The 26,100-nt window shown below is 34.1% G+C and overlaps 1 protein-coding gene across 2 annotated transcripts in view; it reads left to right on the top strand.

Annotated features, from left to right (window-relative positions):
• Positions 1-26,100, top strand: part of LOC150091951 (uncharacterized) — a 142,622-nt gene that overhangs the window by 94,636 nt on the left and 21,886 nt on the right. Inside the window, exons 6-8 of one of the 2 annotated variants that reach the window (XR_016547693.1) lie at positions 19,551-19,584; positions 24,489-24,579; positions 24,956-25,047. The gene's annotated coding sequence lies outside the window, so the exon portion shown is untranslated. The remainder of the gene's footprint in view (positions 1-19,550; positions 19,585-24,488; positions 24,580-24,955; positions 25,048-26,100) is intronic. The other variant, XR_016547692.1, reaches the window with a different exon arrangement.

Genomic DNA, 26,100 nt, shown 5'->3' with positions numbered 1-26,100 from the left:
CTTGCTTCTTCTAGGCACTTCAGATCCCAGAATGTTCGACTTCCAAATGGTAGTCGTGCATTCTGGTCTCTTGCCAAAGCTATTGGTTGCAACTTTTGCCCAACTCTATTCCCACCTCTATCAAAACTGGATGGTTCTATTGCCACCCTCAGCTAAAGATAAAGTTGACCTGCTAGCATTCTACTTTTCTTCTAAATGATATTGGTAGTTCACTTCCTACCATTCCCAGTATATTCCATTCTTGTGGTCTTCCATCAAAAGGATGTCAGAAGGATTTTTAACAATTTTGATGCCAAGAAAGTGCCAGTTTCTGATGGTATTTAACCACTTATTCTCCAAACCTGTGCTCCCGAGGTCACTCCTGTTCTGTGCCACATTTTTACACTCTTATTCCATAGCTGTTTTCTTTCTGAAAAAAACAGCTATGGAATATAGCTGAATATATCCAGCCAGAACCAAAAAAAGGGTGACAAATCCTTCATATCCAAAGTAATGGAGAAATCTATTAACTGCTAACTCCTAAACTATCTAGAAACCTTCCATCCAATCACTGATTCTGCCAGTGTCGATCCACTGGTGATATACTAGGTTATGTTACCCATCTACAGACAAATTTAATGGAAAAGTTCGGTGAAACTCAAGCAGTTGCCCTTGACATTTCAAAGGCTTTTAAAGGTATTCTAAATAAACTTCCATTTTATGGTTTTTCCAACTGTTTTTTGTAATTGGGTATTCAATTTTCTGACTGCTCACTGCAGTCAGAAAATTGGTGATAGTAGATGGCTCTCTGTCTTCTTTAACTTCTCCACTAATGCAGGTATTCTCCAAGGTTCAGCTCTTTCTCCCACTCTTTTCCTCTTGTGTATAAATGGCCATCTTCCATTGACTGGAAATCCTATTCATAGTTTTGCTGATGATAGCACATTGCATTCCACCTTCCAGTTTGAGAAACCTTGCTCTGCACAAACAGTTTCAACTGCCTTGAATATTCACTACCAGTTCCTTAAATGATAATCTCCAGGTAATTCTCCAGTTGGGTGGAGATAACTTTATTAATTTCAGTCACCTAAAACTGTCATGTATCTCCTGTCCTATCTTATATCTCACAAAAAAGGGTTCTTCTGCTCCTATGACACTCAGATTTCTAGGCAAGATCACATATTTCTTTTAAGGATTACCCTGATTTCTATTCTCTCCCTGTCCTGGCATAAACATATCACAAATATTGCTTCCCCCTGCATCTAAAAACTGGGTTTTCTCTTTCGCTCTCAGTGTTACTTTTCTTCCAAACAGCTGCTCACTCTGTGAAAATCACAAATCTGCCCTACCATCAAATACTGTTCCCTCATCTGGGGTGGTGCTCCCAAAGTCTCTGTCAGGCCTCTAGATTCCATTCAGAAGAGGACAGCTAGGTTAATTAATGACCCAGCTCTCATAGATGTTCTGTTTCTGCTGGATGCCTTTTCTATACACTTCCATGGGCACTGTTCTTCTGAATTGGCTTCTATAATTTCCGCTCTCTCTCTTTCAAAGCAGTCCAAACATGTGCCGCAACCAGCGAACATCCTTTTACTGTCCAACTTCAAACTCACAGAACCAACTTTTCTTCTTCCTTGTTTATTCCTTCAACTTCCATCCATACGTATTTCCCGAAAATTACAGTCTACAGAAATTCAAGTCGAACGTCAACATGTGTCTTCTTTCATCTTCTCAACCTTCAACCCATGCACAGTACTAAGTACTATTGTTTCTAATACTTTTCATGCTTATGGTTTACATAAAAATGAAATAAAACTATGCAGACAGAAAGGGCCTAATGAGTCTCACAACTAATATGCCACAAGAAACTGGGTATGCTGCAAAAATTTAACACATTCAGCCCCATTATCAAGTTTTCTGATGTATGTAAGTCTCCTACTCCCATAGTCCATGATTGATATAACTCACTGATCAACATCAAATATAATATAAAGTACTTAATTCTGCAGATCATATTGGCTCTTTCTGTATTTACTAGAGCTAGTAGTGGGTTTATTCCTGGAATTTATTTTTCTTTATGATATTGGTGTTGCAAAAAGAAAACACAAATTTAGAAAAGGGGCAAAAGTGGCCACACTGCAGAAAGTTCAATGACTGGATAGCAGAATCTAAAGGAGAGGATTCTTTGTGTGAGTATGCAGTTGACCTAGATCGTCATTGACACTGTGCAAACTCTAGTGCAGAAATGTTATTATTCTTGATCCTGAGATCTAATTGTATTTGAAAAGTTTGTGGTTTAAAAAAAAAAGGAAGTTAGGTGAACATGGTGTTGATAAAAGTCCAGCTTGTCTGCTTTGGTCAGTTACTTTCCACCTATTTCTTCAAAAGGAATATGAGTGGGTTTTTACATTCTGTGGTTCTTCTACAAATATCTTCAAAAATGCATTAAATATTAAGCCTGTGGAAGTGAAAGAACTTATCAAGTTGTCTTGTTTCACAATGTTTAAAATGAAATTTTACACTCTATCTCTGTCTGTGCTTTGACTATCTTGGAAGAAGCATATTCTGCAATGGAATCACTTTGGATATTTTTCTAACTGTGCTAGACTCTGGTTTCAGCTATGAAAATGCTCAAGCCAAAAAGTCATGCAAAATTTTAAGATTATGGAAAATTCCTTTGTCTCTGTATTTGGCTGTGTGGTCTAGGATTTAGACATAAATGCTGAAAGCTAAAAACTTTACTCCTTACTGTAAGGAGTAACTGTGCTACTGCTCCCAGATAAATCCAGCCTTGCCAGGATTGAATACTTGTATCATGCTTATTAGGCACAAGTCTCCAGTGTATTATATTCTTTTACAATGTGGAATTTTAAATTTTTAGCAGTTAATTACTTAAAATAAATTAAAAAATGATTAGAGAGACAGAATGTGTTTCATGAAGACTGAATAACACTGTGCCACAAAAGGAAAAGGTGGAGAACCTCTGCTTTTCATCATATTATCCATCAATACCTACTTCAAGAACAGATGATATAATACCGTTGTAAGTTTTAGTGTTTTCTCTAAAATTTCACTGTCTAGTTTTGTCACTTACTTGCTTTGATTCATTGACACTGCACCCAATGCTGTCTTTCCTCTTTAGCTAGTTGCTTCTTATCCCCCACCCCCAATAATTTCTCTCTTTCAGCTTAAATATTTTAAAATGTCAACCATCTTATAAGCCTTTTCAAATAATCGATAATTCAACTTTGCTTTGAATTTGTACTATCATATGAAATTGTATAAACATAGAAATATGCCGAGTAATCTATAAATATGAATTGTCAGACACTAATGTTTTGAAATAATTATAAAAAAAATTGTGTTTTGGACTTTTCTCAATAAAATTACTTTGATCTATATTGGAATCATTGTAATTGACTAAGTTGTTGGTTTCCAACAATTTCCTCCCACTGTCTCATCCAGCCTTCATGTGATGCACCTGTGTGGTACTACACTTAAGGTGGTAGAAAATGAAAAAGACCTGGGAGTAATTGTGCAGTCAGATATGAAGTTTTCTGAGCAATGCAGACAGGCTGCCAGGGCAGGTCATTGGGTTTTGTCAATGATATATAGGAATTTTGCTAGCAGAGAGAAGGAGGTGATTGTCCCTCTGTATGGTCAGGCCACGCCTTGAGTACTGCGTACAGGTCTGGAGGCCTCATTTTAGGAAAGATGTAGATTTACTTGAGCGTGTACAGAGAAGGGAAACAAGATTGGTGAGGGGAATGAAGGGATCTTCTTACTAAGAGAGGCTTAAGTTCTGCAAATTGCAGTGGCTGGAGACTAGGCACGTGCACGGTGATCTGATTGAGGTGTATAAGGCCTTGAATGGGTTGAGCACGCTGAATTCTGATGGGATCCATCCACTTGTTCAGATTACGAACCTAAGGGGGCATAAATTCAAATTAAGAAAAGAAGATGTAGAATAGATGTGCGGAAATTTGCCTTTAGCCAGCGGGTGGTTAATTGCTGGAACAAACTTCCATCTGTCCTTGTGGAAGTTGATAGGTTGAATAAATTTAAGGAGGAACTGGACAGACATTTGGAGGGAATGGTGTGCTTTTTTTTTTTTTTTTTTGGCTGATGCTGATAAGCTCATACACTTGCTTTCTTGCATCACATGCCACTACTACTACTACTACTACTAGAATCATTTCCGGCGCCTCCATAGCCAGGTGGGCAGGAGCAGCAGTGCATAGCACATTTTTTTTTTTTTTTTATTTATTGAAAGGTAAATAGTATCTCTGTGATTAAAAAACTTTAACTTTTTAGTTAATATGATATAAAAAGTAATCACTTAATATTACAAGAATAGTATATGAATATTAAGCAACATTAATGGGAGATTTATTGATGGGCACGATACAATCTTTTAATTCTGGAAAAGCTGAATTTACTGTTGCAATTTTTTCAAAACCTAAAGGTTACAGGGTCTGTGTGTCATGACTCCAGGACCCAAATCTAGAATTGAACCCTGAGCCTGACAGTAGATAGTTAAGTAAATTTGAAGACCTTCTTCCATATCATGCAATTTTTGTATGATTTTTTTTGTTTTGAATATTTTCATGGCTGAAAATGCAGTCTTGCATTGTTGAGAAGAGTAGCAAATTTTCTGAAGTACTTCCAGGTATTGCAGGATATTCTTCTTCCAACGGTAGCTAAAACACAGGCAAGAGAAATAGCATTAAATTTAAATTTAGATGTTCTGTAATAAGATAACTCTTATGTTTTTTTGATAAGCTATTTTACACCTATTTCTAATAAGGAATATGAGAGGGTTACACTCGCAGTTCTTTCATAAATCTCTTCAGCAATGCATTAAGTCTTAATCCTTTGGAAATGGAAGATAGCATTAGCATTAGTAGAGGCATATGATGCAAGAAAGCAAGCTTATGTAGCATCAGCCAAAAAAAAAAAAAAAACATGCTCCCATTTCACCCCTCCGTTCGTTCCAAGTACCTGTCCAGCTCAGCCTTAAATTTATTTAGGTTATCAACTTCCATCCTTTGTTGTGGAAATAAAAATGCAAATTGGAAATACATATCATGCTGTAGGATTACCAAAATTCACATCAATGTAATTCTAATACATATTTAAGTTTTTCTGTTTTTGGTGTACAAAATACATTGGGGTTACAGCTAAATGAATTGATCGTGAAAAATTTTCTCTGGTGTAGGTTGTGTTTCAAAAGTATTAAAGAATATTTATAATGGTAGGTTTTTTTTACGAAAATATTAAAGAATATTATAATAGATAGGTTGCGTTATAAAAATATTAAAGAATATTATAATAACATATATTTAAAAATAGACAAAAATAATGTTTTTTCAGATTTGATTAAGGTGAAAATACAAAAAGTGCACCTTTGCTGATTTGTTGCTGCTTTTTTGCAATAGCAGTAAACAAATAAAAATTGTAATGTGTAATGTATTGACATACATTACACTTGCAATGCTGGTATAATTGAATGAAAAGGCACAATAGGACCCTGTGAATTAAAAATCTGTTAACAAATCAAATCTTTAAAGATTTGATTTGTTATAGACTGCTACAAAGGTGAAAAATCTGATTTAAATATACAGCATATTTCTTGACTCCCCTTTGGGGCCTTATAGAGATCTCCAAGGTGAAGTCAAATTATATGGTGATAAACGTTTTCTAGTGCAGAAAAATAAGTGTCTTCTGTTGTTAATATAGTCCACAAATAATCAACTTTGAACTAATTTCTCTATTGAAAAGGCTAAACCATAAGCTGAAAGATAAACACATTATAGCCTCAGAAAGGTTTGTATGAACCATACTAATATGAAGTCAATGGCTATTGTTTAATGTTGGTACAGGAATTAAAATTTTAAATTTTTATTGAATTGTTCAGTTAGAAGGATTTCACAAGCCAGATGGATTTCACAAACCATGCATCCCAGATCTGATGTGTCATGGTTGATTTGTCAGAATTGGAACAAAAGTTCTGAGAGTGGTAACCACATATAAATCACATGAAACTGATAAAATTTATCTGAGTAGAGATTCGGGTTTGGGTTAAACCCTCCTAATGGAAACTTAATTTTCAGTTTCATAATTTCATTGCTCCACTCACTTAAAATAGTGATTAAGAAATTGTTGCTTTGAATGTTTTAATTAATTTTATGTACACAGTGCTTATACTTAGGGGAAAACTGACTGTAATTTTCTTTTTTTTTTCTATTTTTCCTGTATATTTGAGATCGCCTATATTTCCTATAATGCTCAGGTTTTTATCCTGATTGGTGCAATATAATATTAATTTAGATTAATGCAGTAAAAACCTGCAACCCTAAATGGAACAGATTCGCCCACATTGCATCTGTAAATCATCACAGTTTGTTTTAATTATAAAAAAATTTAGATTTTTTTTTTATTTACTGAATTGGAATCTTTGTTCTATTACTTATGATTTACTAAACTCAGTTACAAAATATCAACCAAAAATAAGAGAGAAACAAATAATAATAATAATGCTTTTGCCATATTTTTTTAGAAATTTCAAAGTTGCTTACCCCAAAATTGAAACACAGATGCTCACATGGCATCTGGAAGTTGCAGCTTGAACAGCTTTTCTTTTTCATCTGTTCGCATTTATTCAGTGAAACCAAAGCTCTACATCAAAATTGGACGTTCGAGCCCGTGACCACCAAATATGGAGAATGCGGAAAGGTCAGAGAATGATCACCGCATATCCACGGAGCAATATGGCCTTAGATGCTAATGCTCCTAAAATCCCAACAACAACATCAAAATTGTACAGCTCTCACTTGCATCTTGCAGAAATGAGTGCCTATGAGAAAGATGGATGCCTTTGCTAACCTGATGTCTGTTAAGTGCAAAATAGAAAATACTGTATAATCAGTTATAGAATATTGATGGGCAAAGGTATAGAAGGAATTTATTTTATTTTTAAATTAAAAAAAAAATAAATAAAAAGTGGCATTTATCAAACACCATATTGGCAGTGGAAGGTTAAAAATTCTTGATTTTGATAATAAACATACCTAAGAAGACTGTGTTGATCTGGGTTGTGTTCATTGATTACAGGTACTAGAACTTGATTCAGTGTCAGCCTGGATAGTATTATTATTATTAGTAACAAATGATGCAATGAAGCAAGTTTATAGCATCAGCAATAAAAGAAAGAAAAAGAAAAATCCATCCTCTCTAATAATTATTGGAAGCAGTGGATAGATAAGGTGGGTAGGGTTTTTTTTTTTAATTTTTGCTGTAGCCTGCTTTGCATTATTTAAAGCAAGAATATTATTTATTATTTCTGCTTAAATTGTACAACTGGTTCTGGGTGGGGGTGGGGGAACACTGTCTTATTTGATCAGTGCAGGCATCTATTTTATTGTGTATGGAAATATTAACATTAATTAACAAATCTGTGCAGGGGCTTTCAGTTAACAAGAAGCTTCTTGTAAGGAAACTAGTCTTTGTGGCCATACATTAAAATCCTTCAGTGATGCATTATAGAATTGAAATCTTTCTAAGGTTACCAAAATCTCAAAACAATGCAGTTTTGACTTTTTGCAAGTTTATCTTTCAAATCAATGGATTCCCTATCCCTTATGTAAGTGGCCAAATTTTGAAACTTATTTATGCCTAAATTATATATGCACTTTAAATCACATATGCAGAATTTTCACTATTGTTTTGCAAGCAGATATTTAATATTAATGTGGGTAAATTCAACAAACAAATACTATGTCAAGTGAAAATAATACAATTTAATGAAGTAGTACTTAAGTTTACTAAAAACCATAAGAATGGAATTGAAGTTGCTAGGTAGAAAAACCACTAGTACAGGATGAAAGCAAAGAAAAAGCATTTATTGACAGAGAACTGGTATGCCACTAGTTAAAAACTGAAATCAGATATTACTGAGGATCTTCCTTTTACTTTAGTGGAGAATTCTGATCTTTAAATTGTGAGCTGGGCATGCAGGGTTTCAAAGACCCTGCATGATTTCAGCAGTTTCATGCACTTCTTCATAATCCACACATCTGAAACTTCCAATAATGACTTTCATCAGAAATGGTTTCTTTGATAGTTCCATCGAGAATTCCAGAAGTCATCATGCAAACAGGAAAAATTCAGGTTTGAGATTAAGCCTGTTCTCAGTAATTGTATGCATGTTCTGAAAAGCAAGAATTTAAAATTAGTGGTATTTGTCTCTTACAATTATTGAAGCACACTCTTTCTCCTCTCTCTCTCTCTCTCTAAATGTTATATTTAAGAGTGGCTGGTTCCCAGTTGTTGAAGCACGCTGGCTTTCAGTTGATATTTCACTCATTGTCAGTTAAGATACAAAGAAAGATTTACATTTCACTAGCTCAATAAGGGAGATGATAAAAAAAAAAAAACATATAAAGATGCATGTCTAAAGTGCTGTAATGTTTTATTTAAGAAAAAAAAAAAATTTAATATATTTTTAATATAAAAATGTATTTTTCACAGTTGTGTTCCTAATAGATTAAAAATAAAATTGACATCAAAAAGTGAATAATTTTGCATTATTTCTTACTAATTTTTAAGAATTATAATGGGGTTATTTTTTCTGAGTGCTCATAAGATCTTCCAAAAACATCGGTACAACCAATTTTTTTTTAAAGCTCTTTCACACCATAAAGCTATTCTGTTCAGCCAGTAGTAACTTACAGTACCACTCAAGAATACTTTTTGGCTCACGGTTGCTAAAGGTTGTGCAGGTAGTTCCTGCAGATGTTTCCTTCTTAAGGATTAATCTTCTAGCGGTTCAGTAAAATCCCATTACAGCAAATGCCATTTTGATAGAAATTTCACTATAATGAAAATATTTTAAGATCCTGGGTGACTTACCCTATTATTAGGACATAGCTGGTCTCATTTGAATGAAATAATTTTATGAAAAATTGAGTACAGTAACTTATTTCCAAGTCCACCTAATCTTTGCATAAAATGTATTGATTTACAGTGAAAGAAAAACTTTGTGTTAAAATTATGAATGAAGTGTGTGTGTGTGTTCCATATTATAAATATGGCTATAGGAAGATTTGCTTGAAGAAAAAAAACAACAAAAAAATATGAAAATGGAAGGTTAGCAAAAAATTTTACTGTCGCAACCTTTACTGTTCATTAAATTTATTATCTCTTTACTGTTCAGTAACTTCCACAGATATCCAGAGGAAAGTGATGTTATTTGGTACTTCTAGGTGAAGAGGCAGAACAGGCTGCTATGCTTTGTGACCTTGATCAACAGAATGGCTCTTGATACATTAAGATCACAAATAATGATATTGTTCTGAACTCCAGTGAAGTGGTCTCTTTGTTATTCCTTCACAACAGTCTCCAGTGATAGAAATACTATGACATCACTGCCATATAAGTTTGCAAATATGTGCTCATGCTGTTAGATAAGTACTATGGGTATCCAGTGAAAAAATAGTTTTCAACAAGAAAATTTTAGTGGAAATAATGCCTAAGAAGAAGAATAGTTTAAAATAATATTAGGATGATGATTAATTTCATTTTCTGGAGATCCTGGTGAAATTTCCCTCTCTCTCTCTCTCTCATGACTTGTTAGCTGATTTAATGGTTTTCAGAAATTCGTTTTGGCTTAATTATAAATGAAAATTTGCAGTCATGGTTTTTGATACATCTGTTTATCTTTATAAACACAAACCATGATCCTAGCATTCTCTTGGGATGATGGAGACATTGAAATAATTGCATCTAATGTAATTACTAAACGACATTATGTGGGAGCTTTCAAAGTATTTTAAATAAAAAGTTATACCCATGTAGGTACCTCTGTAGCCAGGTGGGAAGGAGCAGCAGTGCGTAGCACATGCTTCTTGATTAGACCGGCGTTCGAGCCCGTCACCACCAAATACGGAGGATGCGGAAAGGTCCGGGAATGACCACTGCATATCCCAGAGCAATATGGCCTTAGTTGCTAATGCTCCTAAAAACCAAAACAAACAAACAAACATACGCAGGTGTTGGTAACAAATTTTAGTTTCATTGAAACATAATGGAAGGTACAAAGCCCATAATCCAGTGCTCTCAGATTACTAAAACTTTGTAATGCTACATGTTAAGTCCTTTACAAATGGGGGACTGATGGTTCTTAATAAAACAGCATAAGTATTGATGCCTCTCACTGAACCAAGATACATATGTGGAATATCCCCCCCCACTCCATGTATGCACCTTGGTGTGTTAGATATCAATACTCACTGCTGTTTTTATTAAAAACCATCAACCCCATGCTTAAAGTTTCCCTTGATCAGAAAAGTATCCTATGGAGTTTTTTTTTTTTTTTTTTTTAGTAAATTGGGGTTGCTAGGGGATGGACTTTTTTATCTTCTAGAATGTTTTGATAAAACTGAAATTTTTTACCAAAAAAAAAAAAAAAATGAAATAATTTTTTTTGCAATTAGTGGGTCAGCCAAATCATTGCAACAAGTCACTCAAGTGGTCCATAACATGGACCACTTGAGTGACTTGGGTCATATGGGTCATAGGGCTGACTGCTGGATTACGTTATGCTGTAACTGTTTAGCATTTTTTACTTGGGAATAAAGTATAGCCCAAAACAATACCCGGATAGGTATTGTTTCAGGCTTATTTATTTATTTATTTTTTTATATTATTCCTTGGTTTGTAATGACCATTTTTACAAGTAGAAAAAAATGAGTTATTAAACTTCATAATAAAAAAACAAATACATAAATTTTTATAATTTTTTTTTTTCAATATATCATTTGATGTGCACCACGGTCTTTGAAAAAAGGGTGGTTCTAAGAGGGAAGTGGGAAATTATTGACCTGTCAGTCTGACTTCAGTGGTAAGGAAAATCATGGAGGCAATGATCAAAGGTGGAATTCAGGATCATTTGGATAGAATTGAAATTCTCAAGGATACTCAGCATGGTTTTGTAAAGGGAAAATCATGTTTAACAAATCTGGTTGGCTATTTTGAAAGGGTCACTCAAGAGCTGGATTTAGGGAATAATTTCAACATTGTTTATTTAGATTTCAGCAAAGCTTTTGACTCAGTCCCACATGAGTGGTTGCTTTATAATCTGGAACAGGTTGGAATCACTGGGAAAATCCTTAGATGGATAGCAGGATAGCTTCAGGGCAGGAGGCAGAGGGTTGTGATAAATGACTATTCCTCAGATTGGGTTGATGTAAGAAGTGGGGTTACCCAAGGATCAGTATTAGGACCACTGTTGTTTTTAATTTTCATAAACAACATTGATGAAGGGATAGAGGGCGTGTCTAACTTTGCAGATGATGTTAAAATTGGTAGAGTAGTTAATGATCACTGTCAAGCTGAGCTTCTACAGAGAGACCTAGATAGACTTCAGGAATGGTCAGAAAAATGGCAGTTATGCTTTAATCCAACAAAGTGTAAGGTGTTACACCTGGGAAACAGTAATTCCAAAATAATTTATTCACTTGGTGGAGTTCAACTAAACCCAGTACTGGAGGAAAGGGACTTGGGTGTTACAACTCAGGGGAGGTCCCCATGGACTGGAGATATGCAAATGTATCCCAATTCACAAAAGGGGATCAAAGGGTGACACGAGTAATTACAGACCAGTTAGTTTAACTTCTGTTCCGGGTAAAATAATGGAGTCACTGGTTAAAGATGCATTGCAGGATCATCTAGACAAGACTGCAGCAATGATTCAGACACAGCGTGGGTTTGTTAAGGGAAAGTCTTGTCTGACAAATTTGATAGGATATTATGATGTGGTTACAAAGGAACTGGATGCAAAAAATAATTTTGATATCATATATTTGGATTTCAGGAAAGCTTTTGACACTGTTGTGCATGGAAGACTATTGTAAAAATTGGAGCAAAATGGTATTAAGGGTAAGTTGCTACAATGGATAAAAGGATGGTTGAGTGGAAGAAGACAGAGGGTAGTAATTAATGGGTGCTGCTCTTCGTGGACTAATGTTATTAATGGAGTCCCACAGGGTTTGGTGTTGGGTCCTCTGTTGTTTTGTATATTTATCAATGATATTGATGAAGGTATATCAGGCTTAGGGTCAAAGTTTGCAGATGATACAAAGGTTGGAAGGGTTGTTAATGGCAGTAATGGTAGTGTGCTACTGCAACAGGATCTAGATAATTTGGACAGATGGGCTAAGAAGTGGCAACTGAAGTTTAACCTTGACAAATGGAAAGTACTGCATATGGGTAGAAGGAACCCCAGAGAAACGTACCAACTGGTGGTACTACACTTAAGGTGGTAAAAAATGCAAAAGACCTGGGAGTAATTGAGCAGACAGATATGAAGTTTTCTGAGCAATGCAGGCAGGCATCGAGTTTTGTCAAGATATATAGGAATTTTGCTAGCAGGGAAAGGAGGTGATTGTCCCTCTGTATAAGGTAATGGTCAGGCCACTCCTTGAGTACTGCATACAGGTCTGGAAGCCTCATTTTAGGAAGGATGTAGATTTGCTTGAGCATGTACAGAGAAGGGCAACAAGATTGGTGAGGGGAATGAAGGGATCCTCTTACCAAGAGAGGCTTAAGTTCTGAAAATTGCAGTGGCTGGAGGCTAGGCACCTGCGTGGTGATCTGATTGAGGTGTATAAGGCCTTCAATGGGTTTGAGCCTGCTGAATTCTGATGGGATCCTTCCACTTGTTCAGATTACGAACCTAAGGGGGCATAAATGCAAATTAAGAAAAGACAGATGTAGAATAGATGTGTGGAAATTTGCCTTTAGCCAGCGGGTGGTTAATTGCTGGAACAAACTTATATCTGTCGTTGTGGAAGTTGATAGGTTAAATAAATTTAAGGAGGAACTGGACAGGCATTTGGAGGGAATGGTGTGGTTTTTTTTTTTTTTTTTTTTTGGCTGATGCTGCATAAGCTCATACACTTGCTTTCTTGCATCACATGCCACCACTACTACTACTACTACAGTCAGACATGAAATTCTCTGAGCATTGTAAACAGGTTGCAAGGAAAGCCCATGGTGTCATATCGATGATCTATCGAACTTTTGCAAGTAGAGATAGGGATGTGATAATCCCATTATATAAGGCTTTTGTTAGACCACACTTGGAATACTGTGTTCAAGTATGGAGACCACACCTAAAGAAAGACTTCGAGTTTCTTGAAAGGGTGCAAAGACTGGTAACTCGCCTGGTGAGATCAGCAATAGGGCGTCCTTATGAAGAAAGACTTCGAATATGTGGGTTGCAGAGTTTGGAAACTAGACACCTTAGAGAAGATTTGATTGAAGTGTTTAAGGCTCTGAGAGGCATCAGTAAAATGAATGAGAACGAAATTTTCAAGATTATAAATGATGCTAGAACTAGGGGACATAAATTCAAGTTAAGGGGAAAGATGTTTAGATTGGACTGCAGGAAGTTTTATTTTAGCCAGTGAGTTATAAATTACAGGAATAAGTTGCCTACATGGGCAGTAGAGGCTGATGGTTTGGGGAAATTCAAAGGACATCTGGATAGTACCTTCAGGTGAAGGAAACGCATAGGACGATAAGTTTAATTTCCTTTTCTTTTATTAATAATTAGTTTTTTTTTTTTTTTTATCATTGTTTTATTCGGTTTTTTTTTTGGTTGGTGCAGCATAAGCCATAGGCTTTCTTGCACCATGCGGCTAATACTAATACTAAAACTGCCCTCCCACTGTTATTACCAATATTTCTGTTTTGCATGGGAATGAAAACAAATGTTTAAAAAAATTTCATAACTAAAAAAATAATAAGTAAAATAAATGTTATTTTGTAACTGATGGCCGTTTTTTTTTTTTTTTTTTTTTTGTTTTTTTTGGAGATTGATTTTTCACCCTCTCAGTAACACTGATTGGTTGCACCTTGGAAGCACTATTTTAGCAAAAAATATTGTTTTTGGTAATTCTTAAAAATTAAAAAAATAAAACTTCATTATTCACACTTAAAGAATTGAAATGTTTATTATAAAATTGTAATGGAATGGCAGAAATGATATTTCAGTTAATCTTTACAAGCTAGTACACTTCCTGTTGATAGTTGTGAGTAGCAATAATTGATATGCGTAGCTCGTGCTATGGTTAGGGTGTTTATCCCCCGCCTTACCACTGTTTTAATAGTGGAAAGCGAGTTCCCTATTTTAAAACAGCATTGGGGGGGGGAATAAACACCCTAAGATTAACCATAGTGGGCTATTCATATGCAGTGATGTCACGCCTCCTTGCAAAGATCAACTGGAAGGTTACCAGCTTGTAAAGATTAACTGATATTTCTTATTAAAAACAAATTTTACACAGTAGCATAACTTTGTCGACAAGAAAACCATATTAGAAAAAAGTGGACATTACATGAAGATTTTTAAGATAAAAATTTGCCCTCAAAAATGCTGCACGATGATTGTAACAGTACATATCTTAAAAGAGTAGTTACTTTGAAGAGATGTTTATGTATCATGGTTAGACAAATAACTTATTTTTATATAGCACAACCTCCCTGAACCACTGTATAATATAATAAAAGTATAAAAAAATGTTATATTAATATTGTTAACTTACCTATATTTGAAACTGGGAATAAATGTAACCTGGCATTTTTTTTTTTTTTTTTTTTAATGCAATTTAACCCTCCAACTGAAGTGCCAGGTTAACATCACTCACTTTGTAGATTAAAAACAGTGGTAAGAAATGATTGAAATTTGTTAACTTTTTTGATTGCAGTCTTTTATAAATCAATTGTGCAAAATCCATTTTTTTATATTGGAAATATATATTTTTAATTAATTTTTTAAAATAAGAACCTGCATTTGAGCATTATCTTCAACTGTTAGTGAGTGAAGCCTCAAAGGAACAAAATTAAAACATCCATGCACCTTAATGACTGGAATTTGCAGAGAAGCTTATTGATGTTAGTGAGCTCTGATGCTATTGAGTGTTTACACTTACTTCAGATCCAAGATTTTATGGGATGCTACAGATGCCACTATTTTTAGGCTGTTGCTCTAGAGCACTTGATAATTATATGCAAGAACTGGCTGCATGAAGCCAAAAAAAACCATTTTATTTTTTAATTTTTTTTTTTTTTTTTTTTTTTTTGCATGTCAGAACTTCTTTAACAAAAGAGATAATGATACAGATCAAAAGTCAAACTTATAATGAAGGCAAAATGAACTTCATATTGATGTTATCAGTTTAACAGATATTTTTACTTTCAAATTTAAGTCACTTTGGTATATGAAATATGCTTGACTGCTGCCAGGTTAATCCACTAACTAGCTGATGCATCCTTAAAAATCATACTAGCTGGTCCAATGAGAGTCTTCCATTTTGTTATCTTGATACTTTATTACTCTGTTTAACTTATGTCTAGAGGGGCAACTATATCCCCTCTAGAAGTAATTTTTCCAACCCACAATGTTCATTTTTACTGCATATGGCATTCTTAATAAATGCCTCTTGTTACATGAACTCCCACATAGGCGTATGCAGGTCTGATTTTTCTGACAGGCATACTTCTCAAATTTTAACAAAATCATTTTATTTGGTATGTACCATTGCAGCCATCACTGGGTTTTAAGTACTATTTATTTAGATTGGATTATTAGATGGACACAAGTGACACAGGCATGATGATCTCATAAGCCCATTTTCCATTTGTGGAAATTAAATGTTCTATTGCTATTCAGAGTGTTTGCCCTTTCTGAAAAACTATTCAGTTGCCCTTTTTAAAAAACATTTTTAATTAAAAGGAAACTAAAATAATTAGCAGTGCTGCATGTGTACAGTTGTTTTCAACTGTATATAAAGGAAGGAGAGACAAAGGGAAGGCATCTGTTGTATAAATGTTTCATTGAATTGCTGTTTTGTGTATGTGTACATTCCTTAGAACTGCAGTCATTAATTGCTTGTCTTTTATATACAGAGCCCATTACCAAGTTCTATTAATTATGTTAACTGCATTCATATTTTAAGATCAAAATTTTTTCCTTTTTTTGCTAGTATTCCATAAGTTTATTTCAGTGAAGTATTTATTAATAGCAATCCAGACTCTGGTTTAGATACCATTGAGATATTGCCTTAGTTGTCTGAAAAGGATCTCTTAGTTTTGTTATAAACAGAAAAAATATTATTAGGAATTTTATTATAAGTAACATTTTAATTATTTGTAACAGTTTTAAAAATATGTTACAAATTAAAAACATGATTTAAACTGACTTCTTACAATTCCCACTCTAGGCCTGTGCTAAATGGAAATTAGCATTTAGAAATATTAATCCAGTCAGCAACAGTTTTCAGATTTTAGTTTTTTTTTAGAATATAATACAAGAAGCCATCGCTGCTGAATAGCTTTGGGATAAGTTCAAGAGCTGTTTTCAAAAACCAGGAAATATGTAAGTTTTTTTTTTAAGTAATATTACTTACATGAATGAGCAGGAAACATAGAATGATAATTCAGTAAATTAAATCACGTTGATATAAAACTGCAAGAGATATTTTGAAGCCTTATAACTTTGTCTCGAATGAAATCAGTTGTAAATACTGACAGAGCATGTAAGTTTACTTTTCTCAATCATAAATTTTAAAATACCAGTTTCCTATAGTTTTTAAATTAAAAAAATTGCTTATTTGAATATGTTAGATAATTTAATACATTTATTAAATAACAAATTGGCTTTAAATTTTATTTAAAGAAATATCATTTTATATAGAATTCAAACTTCTATTAAAATATAAAAAAAAAAAAATATTAATATTGCTGCGGAATAAGTTCTTCTGCCCCCCATTAGGCAGTGCATAATTTCACTGTAAGTTTATATTCTCATCATTTACACCCTCTATTTATCTGCATGTGTGCACACAAACATGGGTGTTCATGTGCATTGATTTAAAAAAAAAAACTAAATTCTGTGTTCAGCAGTACTAGCTGTTATTGACTTGACTGTTTCTTGTGAAACTAGGAATATATTGTAAAAACCCACTAGAATTAAGAAGATGAGAAAGGGAAAGTGCAGAAGGCTTCTGTCAATAGCAGTCATTTAGTGGGCTGAAATGGATAATACTAATATAGTTGATTTTCTGGCTTATATCAAAAATTTTAAATAATGGAAGAATTTAAAGCTTTTGGTGGAGTTTTAACATTTCATATTTTGGCAATATATACCTGGAGGCTGTATATTAAAGGTATTAAAAGCATGCAGCTTTATAGTTACTTTTTATTTTCAAAAATAGCTAAATATTAGCTAGTCATGGAAAAACAAGAGGATACTTAGAGGGTAACATCTGCCTTAAATTTTTTTTTTTTTTTTTTTTTCACCCCTCAGTTCAACTCAACTTTTTTCTTCTTTTTTTTTTTTTTTTTTAAAAAAAAAAAGGCCAGAGTTGCTAATTTGATTGTGTGCAGTAAATCACATAATTATTGAATCAATATGATATAATGGTATATGGGATGACTTACTGACTACTGGTACAATGTATTTAGGGATTTTGCTGTCAGGAATCCAAAATATAAATCTTATACTAATAGGCAAGATTTAAATTCTGTATTTGCAACAGAGTAATATTTTTTGCTCATGTGAATTTTAACTAGGCTCCTTGCTTTGTGTTTGCATCATTGGAATTCTTATTTTATGATATAAAATGTTTATCATAAAACACAGGAAAAAAAGCTGTTATTTGATAGAATGTTTGGCTTCTTAAAATTTCTGTAAGTACTTTGGTAGGCATTTGTTAATAGGTGGTGGAATAACTTTTATATCCATTTTGTAATTTGGTACAAAACCAGTAGTGTTTTGAGGCCTTATATGATTCTCATGAATTTTATAAAATCTGCTTAGGGAGCATTTTGCATATTCATTTGTGTTTTGAAATGTCTGTGCAATTTTTATCTGACATTAAATTGAAAACTACTTGGTTTTTATCATTTCTATTGTAAACATAAATGTAAAATATGCATTCTTGAAATAATGCATTAAGTTTACTAGTATTATCATGTTGGAATTTTTGCAGATTTCTGAGTATTGGTCTCCTCTTTCCCCACAAGTTAAAATTTACTGCTGATATTAATCTTTTGTTTTGCAGTGTGATATGCAAATGTGAGATTTCTGCAGAAGAGGGAAATCAATAAGAAAGCTTCCTGGAAAATTTTACTCTCTTTGTATTTCTTTCATATGCAATTTCAGTAACAGAAAAATAGATAGTGGCAGTTTATTTCCTTTTTATGGGTTATTATATTATAAGTTAAGAAGGAATTTCACTTGCCTAGGTCTTTTTTTTTTTTTTTGTTTGACGTAGAAGCGCTTCTTGTTATATTTACATAATCACTTTTGCTCTACATAAAAAGCCAAAACTCATGAAACTAGTTCTTAATTTGAAGCCAAATAATGAAAGTTAAGCAGTAAAGAACTGTTGTTCAGATTAAGCAGTGATATCATTAAATTTGTACAATAATAAATAATAACATTAGTGTTGTGCTGACTACTTTTATAGATGAAGATGGAATAAATTTTGAAAGAGGAGAAAATATTGCTTCTGCTGCTTTAAAATCTTTTATATATTTAAGGACTATTCTGAAAGAAATCATCAAAGAGGGAGAGAAAGAAATAAACAACTGTTGTAAGTAGTTTCTGTGGAGAGAGAAAAAAAAAAAAAATCACCAGAGAGTATATTTTAGCAAAAAAATTTATAAGGCATGGACTTCTATCTGAAAAAGCAAGTTAAAAGCTTGCCTAAGAAATACTGACATTTAAATAATAGCTATTTTATTTTTAAATGTAGTTTTTATTTATTCTTTAAGAATGCATATGGGAATGTTGATTCTTAGAATACTTAAAAGTATGGTAAAACCTTGTTTTAATGTACTTTTTTGTTACAAAAAATGGCTATTCTGCAAAATAGAAAACATTAAAAAATGTTGCAGTACTGCATTTACCAGTTGTGCAGAATAAAAGAGCTTGAAATTTTACCAAGTTTTATAATGGCTCTGGAAACTGACTAAAGCTTATTCAGAGTTGGTAGAGCCCTCAAATACCCTTGTTAGAGGTTCAGATGACTGCCTACTGCAGCATGACATACTGAGTAGGCCAACTGAAGGTGATGGTATATAAAATTCTGGCTCCCTGGTAGTGAAAATATTTTAACTGTTGGTAAATAGCATCAGGCTGAGGCAGTAGTATCACCAATCATATGCAAATTAGACACACACCAGTTTTGTAGCCACAGTCCATTATTTCCAAAATCTGTTTAATCGAAGTCTGTTAAAGCGGATTTATTTTACGTTGATGTGAAAATAGTATACCGCTAGCCAAGTGCATGTCAAATTTTTTGTTTTAAATTTTACTTTTTCTGACTTAAATTTTGGCAGTTATGTTTTTTTGTAATTAACTTGCATGAGATATGAGCTTTTCAGTTATTCAGAAAATTTGATTTTTTTTTTGTTTTAATAATAGAATAAATTAAAATTTAAAAGAAATTTGTAATTCTGTATGCTTTTAAAGATACCAGTTTGAAAAGTCTGTTCTATTTTAGGTTCTCAAAATGAATGACTCCAACATCTAGAAATGTAAGTTCTTTTTATTATTGTTCTCTTCCCCCCTCCCAAGAAAAATTAGTCTAGCATTTACAGTTAAGTATGATCACTTAATGCATTGATCATGTAAGAAACTCTCCTTGTTTTGTTTCCTTTCATTTGTAAAAACTGCTATTACCTGCTCAGATTCAGAATGTTACTGTACATTACAATTCATTAGGGTGAACCTGCCCTTTTAATATCATCAGAGATGAACCGAAATTATAATGTACAGGAAGACAAAATCTGTAAACCTGTTTAATAAAAAAAAGTGTTAAAACTGGAATAAAACTATTTCAGTGTCCATAGCATTAATCACAACATAAATTTATTCCTTAAACGAGCAATCATTATTCACTAGTGTGAAAATGTGGAAACCAAGTATCTTATCATATAAATAAATAAATGTCAATTTATTTGTCAAAAGATGTGTTATGCAGTAAGCAAAGAATGGTCAGAAAAACAATAGTAAAGTAATGTAATGTCTTTATATTTTTGTGCCATACATGGAAATTGTGGGATCCACATCAAAATGATTTTTGATTTTACTAGAAAATGAAGCAATCTAGAGAACCAATGTCAGTGGGAACAAGGGTTTGTTTTTGTTGTCTTCTTAGGAGGCACATGTGGACATGTGTATATGTATAGGGCGGCACCTAGAATGTCTGTTCAACTTCGCCTCATGCCTTTGAAGAGTAGAATCAACTGTAAATGGGCCAGAAATGTGTTGGTATAGGTTTGTGTGTGTTCTGCTATGTTCTGGCTGCTTAGCTACCCAGAAGCATCAGTTACCTGGACAGATGATTCTGGGTACTCTTCCACAACCATGGGAAGGTGGGCCAGTTCCAGTAGAGCATGTAATGTCTCAAAAGAGAGTCTGACCCACCTAGTGATGCCAAAAGGTGGGGCAGGATCCTCTGTGGCCCATTCCAGAAGAAAAGAAAGGAGGGGGGGAACCCAACCTGTGGTGCTGGTTGAAATAAAATAAAATTTAATAAAAAAAAAAGAAAGAAAAAACAACAACAAAAAAAACACATTGGTGATAGCTGGGATAAAAAAAGAAAATAATAAATATTAATAATTAAAAAAATAGTAATAATAAAATTTTAAAAAAATAATAAAAAACGAAAAAGAAAAGAGGTTGGTGCTGGTAAAAAAATAATCAAATAATAATAAAGAGACTGGCACTGGTAAAAAAAAAACAAAAAACTGTGCTGATTAGCAAAAATAAAAAAAGAACAGAAAAGTATCTTCAATAAGTACCCAGGATAATTCAGATGTGGAACTGGTGACCTTTAGGATTAGTGCAATGACAATTCTTGCATACATGAACCATAGAAGAAAATATATCGAATTTTGATGCAATTATGCTTAATTCATGAGCAGCCCAGCATTGCACAAAAATTTCTGAGCATTCCCTGAAAGTATGTTTTGTCATCCAGGATAACAGAGAAGCAAACTATTGTCCCACTTACACAGGTGTATTTGGTGGATTGTTTTGGTTCACTAATCTGGTGTTGATTCTCTTTCTGCGAACAAACATCTCAGAGGCAAAGTTCTGAAGAGCTGAGTGATGGTTCTTATTCTGCATAAGCAATTCCTCCCGCCCTGGAGAGAGATCTGGAACATCAGTTCGGAGCTTCATCCTAAGATCAGGCATTTCCCTAGCCAGGTGGGAAGCAGCAGTAGTGCATAGCACACGCTTCTTGATTAGACAAGGGTTCGAGCCCGTCACCACCAAATACGGATGATGTGGAAAGGTCAGGGAATGACCACTGCATATCCCCGGAGCAATATGGCCTTAGTTGCTAATGCTCCTAAAAACCAAATAACAAACAAACAAACATCCTAAGATCGTCATAGATTGCACAGTTAAAGAGCATGTGACTCCAATCTTCTGTATTCCCGCAGCTGCAACAGATCGGTGTGATGCAAGTGAAACTGATAGAGTTTTTGATTGAGAGAGCCATGTCCAGTTACCTGAAAGGAAGTTTCCATAGTTAAGGAGCACCAGGTTTTAACTGATTTAGAGAGTAAGAAGGTCACATCGGGCAGGAATTTTCTTGTGGCCGCTCCAAGTGGGGAGCGGCCACACGATTTATACAGAGTGAGCAGCTGTTTGGAAGAAAAGTAACGCCGAGAGAGAAAGAGAAAACCAAGTTTTTTAGATGCAGAGGAAGCAATATTTGTAATGTGCTTGTGCCAATAGAGATTAGAAGTCAGGGTAATCCCCAAAAGAGATATATCATTTTGCCTAGAAATCGGAGTGTCACTAAAGATAAGTATAGGAGCAGAAGAATCCGTTTTGCGAGATATAAGACAAGACTGAGTTTTAGATGGGTTGAAATCAACTAAGTTGTCTTTGCCCCACTGGAGAATTACCTGAAGATCGGCATTTAAGGAATTGGTAGCAGATTTTCAAGAAGTTGAAGCTGATTGAGCAGGACAAGGTTTCTCAAAATGGAAAGTGGAATGCAATGATGCTATCATCGGCAAAACTATGGATAGGATTTCCAGTCAATGGAAGAAGGTCATTAATATACAAGAGGAAAAGAGTGGGGGAAAGAACTGAACCTTGGGGGACACCGGCATTAGTGGAGAAGTTAGAAGACAGAGAGCCATCTACCATCACCCTCAGTGAGCGATCAGAGAGAAAACTGGACAACCAATTACAAAAAACAGTTGGCAAACCATAAGATGGAAGCTTGTTCAGAAGACCTTTATGCCAGACACGATCGAAAGCCTTTGAGATGTCAAGAGCAACTGCTTGTGTTTCCCCGAACCTTTCCATTGAATTAGTCCATAAATGGGTAACATAAGCCAGAATATCACCAGTGGAGCGACACTGACGGAATCCATACTGGCGATCGTTGATCGGACGGAAGGTTTCTAGGTAGTTTAAGAGTTGGCGGTTAATTGATTTCTCCACTACTTTAGAAAGAGTAGAAGTAATTGCAATGGGACGATAATTGGATGGGAGGGATTTGTCACCCTTTTTAGGAACTGGCTGGATATGAGCAAATTTCCAAGTAGAAGGAAAAACACCTTTGGAATAAGAAATTGAGAAAAGGCTGCAAAGAATAGGAGTAAGTTCAAGAGCATAGGTTTTCAGAACAAGTGGAGAAATACCATCAGGACTTGGTGCTTTCTTAGCATCCAGATTCATCAAAATCCTTCTGATATCCTTTTGACGGAAGACCACAGGAGGCATTGAATGGAGCTTGTTGGGAATGGTGGGATGTGTTTTATCAAGATCATTAATACATGAGCTGGAAGAAAAATGGGATGCTAGCAGGTCAGCTTTATCCTTGGCTGAAGTGACAACAGAACCATCTGGTTTGGACAGAGGTGGGAGCAGAGATGGGCAAAAGTTGCGGCCAGTAGCTTTGGCAAGAGACCAGAATGCTCGGTTACCATTAGGGCAAGAAGCAAGTTTTCTACTCTTAGCCTGTTCAAACTCTAGTTTGGACTGATTAATAACTGCTTTCCAATTGTTGCGAGCTTTGGTGTAGGCAAAAAATGAAACTGAAGAATTAGAAACAAGCCAATTACGATATGCAACATTCTTCTCTTGAACAGCCTTAGCACATTTATTGGAAAACCATGGTTTAGATAAAGGACGAGATTTTAAAGTGGAGTGTGGGATAAAGGATTCCATTCCTGCAAGAATAATTTCACTGACACGATCTGAGCAAACGTTGACATCAGAAGTTTTGAAACAGTAATCCGACCAAGGAAAAGAAGAAAAGAAGTCTTGCAGGTCATCCCATTTTGCATTCTTGTAATGCCAAACAACACGAGGTTGGGAATAGCCATGAGATAAAGATTCCATTGGAGAAGAGACAATCACCAAGTTGTGATCTGAAGTGCCTAAAGGACCTCTCACTTCGACCGTGTACTTAGAAGTGTTGTTTGTAAGAAAAAGATCAAGCATATTGGCTGTATGATTAGGATTGTCTGGTATTCTTGTAGGTAAATGAACAATCTGTGCTAGGTTTAGTAATTGCAAAAGCCTCAGCATCTCGACCTGCTGGGTCGGTGTGACTAGAAAACGGAAGCCAGCTGGAGTTGTGAACATTAAAATAACCAAGGAAAATTACCTCACTGTTAGGAAAGTTGGACTGGAGAAAGTCAAGTTGCAAAGAGAGGAAGTCAGAGAGCTCCAAGTGATTAGTGGAGTTGGGAGAACGGCAGAGACAACAGATGAATTTGACACAGTGCAGTAGAGAGATTTTAAGCCAGAGAAGATCAAAGAGAGGAGATTCCAAATTGCCAAGTCTCTGACAGGGAATATCAGAACGGACGTATGCACAAATACCACCTTTGAGGCGAAAGGAATCATACAGCGAATAATTTGGGCATCTGAGATGAGCAGTAGTTGAATCAACCGATAACTGAGATTCTGTCAGAAAAAAGTACATGGGGTTTGGCAGATTGCAAGTGGAAATGGACATCGTTGAGATTAGAATTGAGACCAGGTATATTTGTGAAATGAATTAGGAAGTATTAAGAGTTCATTGGGTTTCGCGTTTTCCTTTACCATAAAAGTGTTTAAAAAATTTATCCCTTTCCACATTCTGTGCTTACTTAATGTGGGAAGGAATAAATCATCCATTATGAGAACCTGTTATAATAGGTTTGTACATGTCAGTTATCACCTGTGTGTTTGCATAAGATTGGTTTTATGTTTTATTATTTTAGTTTTTATTTGTATAAAATGGTTTTCTTACAGTCAGTATAGAGAAATAATACACCACTGTGGTTGTGTGATTTCACAAGATAATTTTTGTCCTTTGTGTAATTTTATTTTTAACTGTCTAATCCTTTGTTTTTTAAAAAAAAATTGTTTATAAGATTATTTCTTTTAGCTTGTTTTCAAGTGGTTGTTTATTTTGCAGCAAATAATATTGTTATATGACCTTGAGTGTGTTGAGTCTAATCACCATATACAAGTTGCATGTGAATGGATGCAAAAAAGAAGTATATCAGGTAAGAAAATCTGTATTTTCATTGAAAATGAAGAAAGTATAGTACAATTTAATTGAAATGTGTGAAATTGCAACACACGGCTTCAAAAACGATTGCAGACTGGGTGAGATTGGTTATAAGAACTGAATTTTTAAAATTTTTGCAGAGTTTAAGAATTTTATACATAATTAACAACGAATTTTAATATTATTTCATAAAAATAAAGATTTTTTTATATATGAGCAGAAATGACATGTCGCGATGCTATTTGAATACTGTATAATATTGTGATGTGCTTACTAACGCTTAAACTTAATATTCTCTCTCTTCCCACTTCCTAATCATTATATAACCTTACATCGTATATCCTGACTTATCATTATATATCCCTTGCTAGCTTTCTATGGCAGACTTCCTTATGTACCTGTCAATTGGACTAGGGCAGTGGTTTTCAACCTGGGTGCTGCAACAACATTCCAGGGATGCCACGTAATTTGGGTCTAAGTTACTTAAACTTATTATTATTTTTTAATTTATGTTTATTTCATTATAAAAAGGTGTACAGTATCTTTTTAATTTTATGGTGACCTATAATTGATGTTCACTTAGTACCTCTATATAAAGAATAAAATTATATACTGTATATATATAATTTGTATTATGAAATGTAATTTTTATATTTATATTATTGTAATAAATATCATATAACATATATAGTTTTTAATATTATATATATATATATATATATATTTATAATTATTGATAAAAAATAAAGAAAGAAAGTTAAAACGACAATAACTGTAACTAAAATGTAAATAATATTTATGCGTCAATGCAGTTGCAAACATCCATTATGAGAACCTGTTATAATAGTTTTGTACATGTCAGTTATCACCTGTGTGTTTGCGTAATCTTATTGTAATCATTAAATTACGTTCTCTGTCGGGTCAACGATGATTAATATATGCTTATATTTATATTTTACTTATATTTCTTACCTTTGATTCTAATATTTCTAAATTTTTTTACCTTTTATTATCTTCTTTCGATTTATTTATATTCGATTTACATCCGGCCTATACTGGCTTATATTTGGTTAGATTTAAATTACTTAGCATATATTGATCACCACAGAAACAGAGAACTTCTTGTCGTTTTTTGCCTTCATTCTGGGTGGTTGGCCCCAGTTGAAGTCATCTAGATTGTCGGTAAAAAGCGATAATATATTTTTTATTTTTTTTTTTGCGTTTTCTTAGATCCCTGATGGTATTATTATTGGATTGATTTACTTATTCCAATGGTTCTTTATATTATATATATATATATATATATTGAGAAAATTGAGTAGGGGTGCCGCAAAATAAAATATATTACTTAGGGGTGCCGTTATTTAAAAAAGGTTGAAAACCACTGGATTAGGGTGTAAACAACTGTTTCACAAATGCAGCTCAGATTGCTTATTAAAATTATAGTGAAACGTCTATTCTGAATGTTTTAGAATAGACATGCCTTAACTGCATTTCTCGGAGAAATGTGGATGCA

Source organism: Mastigoproctus giganteus, chromosome 1, assembly GCF_048544385.1.
Source record: "Mastigoproctus giganteus isolate SK-2022 chromosome 1, ASM4854438v1, whole genome shotgun sequence".
Lineage (NCBI taxonomy): Eukaryota > Metazoa > Arthropoda > Arachnida > Uropygi > Thelyphonidae > Mastigoproctus > Mastigoproctus giganteus.
The sequence above is the reverse complement of the archived record's forward strand: the minus strand, read 5'-3'. Positions and strand labels throughout refer to the sequence as shown.